The sequence below is a fragment of the Lactuca virosa genome, chromosome 2 (genome assembly GCF_052849685.1).
Source record: "Lactuca virosa cultivar CGN04683 chromosome 2, Lactuca_virosa_CGN04683_v6, whole genome shotgun sequence".
NCBI classification, from domain to species: domain Eukaryota; kingdom Viridiplantae; phylum Streptophyta; class Magnoliopsida; order Asterales; family Asteraceae; genus Lactuca; species Lactuca virosa.
In genome coordinates this window covers 308407684-308417277 of record NC_136427.1, presented here as the reverse complement: position 1 = coordinate 308417277, position 9594 = coordinate 308407684, and positions in this window count along the sequence as shown.

The window sequence follows — 9594 nt, the reverse complement described above, 5'->3', positions numbered from 1 at the left end:
ACCTCTGCATATGTTGAACGATATGTTTCCATTGTGAAGTATGATGACACCTATGCACTGCAGTGTTTATATCTCATTTCCTTAAATACCACCATAGCATGGATATAAGGTATACCCACAATGGCCATTTCCCACACGTGCAGTAACGACTTTGCAAGTTTAATATAGCATTTTTCATTTGGTTAGTCACTTCATATTTGCTTTGATCATTCTGGTATACCAGAAAACCAGATGATTTGTTGATCATCCTATCGACGACCTTCTCAGCATACTAAGTGACGTCCTTTTTGCTTTCAACTATAACAAAAATTTACGTATACGTTGTCATGCACAGTAAATTACACTACAATTATGATTAAACTATTACAATATAGGGAAACACTTACCTCCAACATTACATCGCTGGCACCACCATTGTTGCATAGTTGCTCGAAAGAAATCGATCAACATTGATATCGATAGTTTCTTTACGTCTCTTGATAATGCATTGATGGACTCGACACTGTTTGATGTCATAATATTGTACCGAACCACGAGGAAACACGACCTTGTCCATCTCTCGTTATCGATTGTGTCTAGCCAAGTCTGGAAATCATCGTTTAGTGCACGATGTAAACTACTCAAGATTTCCTTGAAATCAGACTCTCAATATGCTTTTATAGCCTCCCAAAACAAAATCTATGTTCTCTATTGCTTGCCAATCTTTGTTCTCATATTCATCAACAAATGGCGACAACAGAGTCTGTGATATGCATTAGGGAACACGACTTGAATGGGTATTTCAATTGAATTGGCTCTATCTGATATGATATGTGAAGATGGCATGTCCCCAATACATTCTTTGAGTCTTGATAAAAACCAAATCCATAACTCTTCACTTTCAATTTTCCCAACACCAAATGCAATAGGAAGGATTTGGTTATTACCATCCATGCCTACTGTTAGGAACATGGTGCAAAAGTATTTCCCTTTTAGGTGTGCACCATCAATGATAATAATAGGACGCAAACATCTTTGAAACGCTCGAACCTAAAAAGTAATTAATAATCTAATTAAAGCAAACACATATGTATGGACATTAAATATAAAGAAGTAGGTATATAAAATATATTACCGTGCAAACTATAGCCATGAAAAAGTATTCAAATTTGTTCTCATCACTCGTCTTTATATGTGAAACTGCCCCTGGATTCTTCTTCTCTAAATTGTAACAATATATAGGTAGTCTAAGAAAGCTTTCTTTAAGGATCCCTCTCAATAGATTTAGAGCATACATTTTAGCATTTCATGCTTGCCAGTATGAAATATGTACAAAAAGACAATCATTTAAAGTTCGTTTTATCTGTTTCCCCCGCAACGTATTATCGGTACTATAAACTAATATGCCCTTCAAGAAGTGACCCAACACCTTTTTGTTGGCTTGCCGGTGATGGGGATGTAGTTGTGTGTTTGAGAAAGTGTGTTTCTCCGATAGTTTAACCACTTGAAATGAGTCAGTAGTATTATGTTTTGTTGCCCTAATCCACCAGTCACACTTATCCATATAACAAACAACTTTAAACCTGTCTTTTGTAGATTTTTTCACTTTATATTAGAAACCTTCACTAACACTTTTCTTTCCTAAATTAAGCTTAAGCTCTTCCTTGTTTTTGAAGAGTTGGAATAACTTAACATGAGAATTATAGTTGCGTGTTTAGGCCCCTTTACGATTTTTTGAGCTAATTCGGGCAGTGGTAAAGGATCAGACATACTCCAATGGGTGGGTTGTGTTTCTTCAGAATCGGAAAATAATAAGGAAACTTTTCCTGTTGTGCTTTTCGGGGCTGTGGTAAGGGATCAGTTTCCTCTTCTCCATCTTCATGATCATCCCCATAAAATTCAGTGTAACTCTGAAAATGTTCCACTGGCTTTCCATGTGGAACTATATTACCATCGTCAACCAACACCATTAGTTTTGCCTCATTATTCGCAGATTTATCAAATCAACAGTAAGGTCATCCTGAACAACAACTTTAACTTTAGACCTATAATCACCCCCATGTATAGGATCCTTGTAAGAAGGAAAATGGTTGGTTGTCATAGGTAATAAATTATAAATTTTGTTACTTACAGCACCAGAAGAACCATTTCCAGAACGATTTTCCATAGGAAATCGATTAGTACCACTATTCATAACATTATTAACAACAAAAAGATTTATTATGTTGGGAGACATAGTAGTAACAAAACTAATAAAATATCTAACATCACTATCGTCAAGAATTTGCATAACTATATTTGATCTAGGACATCAAAAAGATAGACGAATTTGATTTGTGTGTAACCTGGACTTGGAAGCAACCAACATAACTAACCCAACGAAGTTGGTATGACTGGTTATATCTACACCAAAGCATGTGTAATTCGGAGCAAGATACTGCATACACCCGTTGATACGTCGCCATTGCCCTCTACTAGAAAGTGGAACTAAAAAAACCCATATACGTACTCATTCTAGAACGTTTTTTGAAAGTACCGAACACACAAATATATTAAAAACACAAATGTATTGCATATTTGCAAGAAAAACATAGAAAAACCCTAATTCTCTTTTTCCGGAATGACACTCCGTAATGTACGGACTTTCCGAATGTCTGTACAGAAAAAACTTGTCCAATCTAGAAGGTACGAAGTGTCAGATTCTAGTCCTCATCCCTACCAACCAACAACCCCTCCGGAACAATATCATAAATACTCTGGATTATCATATTCCGGAGCACACCTCCAGAACAAAACATCATGCTCCAGAATATGGTATTTCGAAGCAAGTGGTCATTTTTTCAAAAAATAAGTTGTTGGTTCTTTTTATTAAGATGGTTGTTATAAGGGTTAGATTACTCAATTTCCCTTAAAACAATCTTATTTGTAAAGTAATGTATAAGTATAAGTGTGATTTGATATTACAAAAACTTGTTAGAGCTAGATCACATTTGGCACACTAGCTGAAAATTGGGCTTTTAATTAAAAAAGTTGTTGGTAGTTATCTGATAAGTTGACTTATTAATTAATAAGGCTAAGAGGATTAGTCACCACCAATCCACTAGAAAAGTGCTGCCACCTATACGCCACATAATCTTCACTACCTATTCACTACCAAACCACTAGCCCTTGGAAATGGTCATCACTCCATAAACATTCTCCTTTATTCATGTAACCAATGAAAAAAAATTATTCTAACCTCACAAAAGAAACGGTCAAAAAATCTTTAGCTAATCAAACACCGTCTTCAGCCGTCTCCAAGGCCACTCCACATCTAACCCACCAGCCTCTGGGGCGATGTTCACTAGTGGGTTACTATGCTACATAGGCTTTCATGCATGACTTGAGGATCCATTCTGGATAGCCTAATGTTTGGTAAAAAGTAATTGATAAACTACATTTTTTGAATAGTAAAATGGATTAAAGAAAAAAAATCAAACCAACGGTGAGCTGTAACAATACATAAGAGTGAACAAAAACAAAATACAACAATGAAACTAAAATTACAAGGCCAACTAAAACAAGATTGCAAAATGCAAAATGGTAAATGAGACACAAGTCTTCATCCTCAAGTGAAAAACTCATTGAAAATAATTTTGGCAACAACAACCAAAGAAAAAAGTAGCCAACCCCTTAATTAACTCAATTGAGAAATCGATAGATCAGATCTCAAAGATGTGTTAGAAAATTAGTTTTACTAACTTACAAAATGGGGGTTTCCCTATTTTTAGCATAAATTTCGGAATTTAAATATAATCAAAGCAGACTAATCATTATATATTCGTTTTCTCCTCCGTTATACCTTCGTTTGATATATCAGATGTCTAAAACGGATTAAAGGTGAATGATAAATTACTTGTCAAAGTAAGGTAATCGGAAGAGAATAATACGCGAGTCAAATGACTTTTTAACTCATGCTACATTAGTGGGGGTATGAAAAAATATTGGTTTATAACTACAAAGACTAGCTACTTTTAAAAGACTTATAGAACCTAGGCTCTCTCTTACGCGCACACACAATAGAGGGGGGGGGGGGTGTGCAAATGCGAGCTAGTTTGGCTTCGGTTCACTGAACTAGTGTACGAGCGCGCGTATTGCAGGTACTAATGCACCATCGGTCGACCAGAAAAGTTCAAGGACCTTTTTGCAATTATTTTATTTTCAATTATGAATTACAAAACGAAAGTAAGAGCTGGTAATTATAGATTTTAGTTTTGATTTCTCAGTTAATTGTGCTCTTTAAATTGACTATTACGATTTTAATTTAATACACCAGTTACATATTGGGATAAATATATTGCACCTTTGTGACTGATTAGTTTACACCAAATGAAACAAAAAATTTCTCTTCCTCTATTATGTACCGATCCGTATTCCACATCTTGCTGCAACCAAGGTATAATCCGACTAAGTGACAGTTCTGGAAATCTTGAAGAATTGCTTTCTACTATTGTATCTTGGGAAACAAACACCAATATAAGACGAATTTGTTTTAAGGAAATTGTGTTAAACCCATGCCTCAGTAGTAAATAATTCCTGATTTTTGTTCTTTCGTGCATTTGGGTTTTATTTTCCTAACAAGACCAACTATCACCCCAAGTGTAACGCCTGGTTTTCAGGTACATTTCATAAAATCCTAAAGTGTTTATTTATTTTGCATGTTGGCCAATTACACTGGGTGTAATTGAGGTACATCGGGCGAACCTTGGTAAATATTGGACACGGGGTTTTCCCCTGGTACGCTGGGGGTACCTAGCATATGCTGGGCTTACTTGAGCCAGGGAAAATCCCTAAAATTTAGGGTTTGGACCCTATTGAATCACTTCATAACCTCAAGGCCCCTTCTATCATCAATTTCCTTCGTCCCAAAGCAGATCCCACGAAACCTTGATCCTTTTTTAGAGAATATTGAGCATTTTTGTGTGTTTTGGGGTATCTTAAAGAAAGAAGAACCCTTTGGAGAAGCATTTTTTGGCTTGAAGATTGTGGATCTAGAATCTATCCACCTTCATCATCTTTCAGAAGGTATAAAGTCTTAATCTTCGTGATTCCTTGTTGATCTACGCTAGTTAGTTTTTTTTTTTTTTTTTGGTCCCGTGGGTTGATTCATGTGAGTATAAGTTACTCCAAAAGCTTAGAATAGTAGATCTTGATATTTTTGAGGTCTATTGTTCATAAAAATGGCATTTTGATGGATTTAGCTCAACCATGCATGAGTTGATCGTCTTAATGTGAAGTTAGAGTGTTAGAAATAGGTGTCGGGCCTTGTTCTGCCATGTAAATGAATCAAGTTGATCACTTTATCATTTAAGATGTTTCCCTTGAGCAAGATCTATGTTTTGGATGTTTGGACACGACGCATGAATTAAATTTTGTTGATAAAATCTTTTGCCAGTATATTTAGTGATTATACTACGATTAGCAATATTTATATTCTCAAATTGTGTTTAGTGAATATGTGATTTTTTTATTATTCAAATAATTTTATAAGATAATTGTTACCCAGTTGCTCTATCAACTCTTGTAGATGTGCTTTGAACACAGTATTTGAATGGTAATTTGCAGTTTATATTTTAGACATAATAAAGCTTACGATCTATATTTTTATGTGTTCGATTTTTTTTTATTAATATGGCCATGTGCATATAGTCTAGGATGGAATTTGTATCTTTTTATTTGCATTTATTCCAATCATTTTTAGTCTTGTGATAGTCATAGAATTTAGTTATGTGACAAACTTTTTGGTGGTGGGATTCCGCCCCTGAAATTCTATCTAACTTATATGTCACCTAAACTTATCAGTTTTTATTTATTCTCCTTCTTCTATCCTTTCTACTCACAACATATATAAATTCATGTCTTCCATTCCACATAATTTGGTACAACTTATTATACATATGGTACAAATGACAGATGAGAATGGAGATTCATCAGGATAGCGGGTTCATGAACCCATTCAATATGGTACCACAAAGGGAGAAATCATGTTTACGGAGGTACCGGTTGTACCTTATATTTGCAAAATGTGTACTTATTGTTTTGAAATATGGGAAATCTCCGGAAAAGTCACAATATTTTACCTTAATTTACGAAAAAGTCTCAAACTAAAATTTGTTTACGAAAAAATCTCAATTACCGGTAAAAACAATGATTTGACCATATTTTCCCGGTTTACTGGTTTCATTACTTATTTGGTTTTAATAAAGTCCCATTATTTTACCATAATTTACGAATAAGTCCCACGTTATGGTAAAATAATGGGACTTTAATGAAAATTATGGTAAAATAACGAGACTTTAATGAAACCGGGTAAGTATTGAAACCGATAAACCGGAAAAAAATGGTCAAATCGTTATTTTTTCCGGTAATCGGGATTTTTTCATAAATCAATTTTAGTTTGAGATTTTTTTTTTAAATTAGGATAAAATATTAAGACTTTTCCGAATATTTCCCTTGAAATATTTACAAAAATTCTAACTTTGACTCAATACATGTGATTAGTATTTGTCATTACTTGTGAGTAGTTTTTGACGACCTTTTTGATGATTCTAATGTCAATTTTTTCATCATTTTATATTATGTCTTGATTATTTGAAAAATAAACATTACTTGTTGTAATTTGCAATTTTTGCTTTATGTGCTCATATTTGAGAATTCTTTCGCTTTGCATTAGAAATTATTTAAACTTTCATGGTGAAATTATTTGTCTAGATTTTTTAATATTTGAGTTCTCTTTGTTTTTTTGTTATAACTTGCAAAACTTGACAGTTGATAAAAAAATTTATTTTGCTCCTAAATATAGTTCAATTACGAGATTATTTTATTTAACACTTGTGTTTTATCTATTATTTGCAAATTTATCTGGAGTAAACTTATTATTTTTTAGAAACTTTTTTGTTTTTAAATTGAGTTTTGTTCCTATTTATGCGGGTAAAATAGTTTAGGGCAAATTTCATAAAGGTTGCTAGTTTTCACAAAAAATCGAATTTTACATTGTATTTTTCTTTTGTCTTGAATTGGACACCCCTTGTATCGGATTGTTACAATTTTAACTACTTAACCAGTCAATCCAGTTGCGATTTGACATGACATGCTGATGTAGATGACATTACATGTATGAGTGTTCGTTTGGATAGATCGGTTTGATCCGATCCAATCAAGTGAATCCAAATTGATTTCAGTTTTCAAAATATGGATCCAAATAGTCCAAACGAAAAATTAAATCTGATCCGATGCAATTACAATTCGGTTGGATCGGTTTTTATAACTCGGTTTTCAAAAACCGAAACATTTTAAAACAACATATAATTATAATATTACACAAGCAACAAAAACAAATTATTTAGTTGTGATTTGAAATTTATAAACAACTAATAAGAATATATATTATAGTTAAATATTTTATAGGTAGAAAACTTTTGAGAGAAAATGCATATTAATGTTTTTTTATCGGGTGAAACGTTTTGAACTTATTTAAAAAAATAAATTACAAAATTAATAAATATATATATATATATATATATATATATATATATATATATATATATATATATTATAAATAGATAAATAATAAATGTTTATTCGGTTTTGTTGAAAACCACTCAAAAAATCCGAATATCCAAACCAAATAGTCCAATCCAAATTGTCCAATTAGATAATTCGGTTTTATCCGAATAGTAAACGACCCTAATTACATGGTGACTTAGTATTAGTTGGTGACATCATATTTTGGGTGTCAAAATAATATATATATATATATATATATATATATATATATATATATATATATATATATATATATATATATATATATATAAAATGTAGTCACTTTTGTGATAGTATAATATAATTTATAATAATACAATGAAATTTACATATAAATTTTCATATTCAGTACACAATTAAAAACAATGAAGTTTATATATAAATTTTTTTATAACGAAGAGTCAACCAAGTAGTTTAACATCTAGTTTTCTTTATAAAAACATTTTTGGAGATATGTAATCGATATATTCGTTTCGCTTAATAATTAAAGAAAAATTAATCTATTTAAATGCCAAATGATTATTCTTTATTTTTGTAATATATTATAATTATAAGCATTAAAATTAGAAAAAAATAAAAGTATCCTCATTAATTTTTTTTTGCCACATGTCATTTTCTCCTTCATTTGGACACATGGCAATTTCCAAGAATTTTTAAATTTTTTATTTTCCACTTGTCATTTTATTGTAATTTTCATTATATTAAATTAAAATTCCACATTTAATATGTAAGGTAATATATATATATATATATATATATATATATATATATATATATATATAAAAGGTATTTATTAGAAATGATTTATATGTGTAATGTATTCAATGTATTAAAGTCTCATTAATTTTAATAATTTAAATTTTTTCTCATTTTTCTTATAAATTCAAACTTTTCAAATTGTTAAAATTTCATATTTAATTTTTTTTTAAATAAACCCATGTAATACATGAGTCTCACACCTAGTTTAAAGAATAAAGCGCATTAAGTTGAACTGCCTAAACATATTCCATCAATGTTGGTTGATTCCATCTCATTTGTTTTGTTTAAAAATATTACTAGAATCTAATCCATTGAGAAACCCTATTTCAAATTATGCTCATTTGTGGATCGAATTCAAAGAGGCAGTTTCAATTGGAAATGGAAAGTGCGACACATGGATAAATAGACGTTAACTGACCTTGATGAAATATGCTTTTTACTTAGCAATATTTGCATGATTTCTGTCAATAATGGTTTTCGATTCATCAGATGGGAAATACACGGTTAACACTTTAATAAAACTGTTAGATTCGAAATCAACAGCCTCACAACATGGTGTTCATATTGACTCGTCTAAGGTGGTCCTGTTGAAGATTAGATGTTTCATTTGGAGAGAAATGTCAAATAGGATTCCGGTGGCCTCAAACTTGGAAGTAAGGGGTATCAAGCTGCAATAAACCATGTGTCCGATGTGTAGCTCAGAACGAGAAACTAGTGATCGCCTGCTAATAAACTGTATAGTGGCGAATGAGGCACGAGAGTGGATCTTCAAATGGTGTGAGATACATGTCACCCAATTCAACAATGTGACATAATTCTTACACTTTGCGACAAATTGGGTAACTGTCCATGTAAAAAGGAACGATTGAACACGGTGGCATATGCACTCTTATGGTTCGTTTGGGTGGCTAGAAACAATTAGGTGTTCAAACAAAAAAGGACATGTCCAACACAAATTACGGATGAGGTGATCTCTCAAACGTATGTGTGGTTCAAATATAGAACTACTCTGGTGATAAACATGTGGATAGATTGGAGTATATCTCAAGCAGGCCCGGTTTTAAGGGGGGCCAAGAGGTGCAGCCGCACAGGACCCCGAAAAAAATAGGGCCCAAGTTTTAATTAAATTATATATTTAATAACTAAATATATATGAATTTATTCAAACTTCTGCATAAAGTATGTGTAGCTCAACTGGCAAAACCGCATCTCTACTTTTCAGTCAAGCGTGGGTGGTGGCGGTTCGATTCATGTACACAACATTTTGATGTT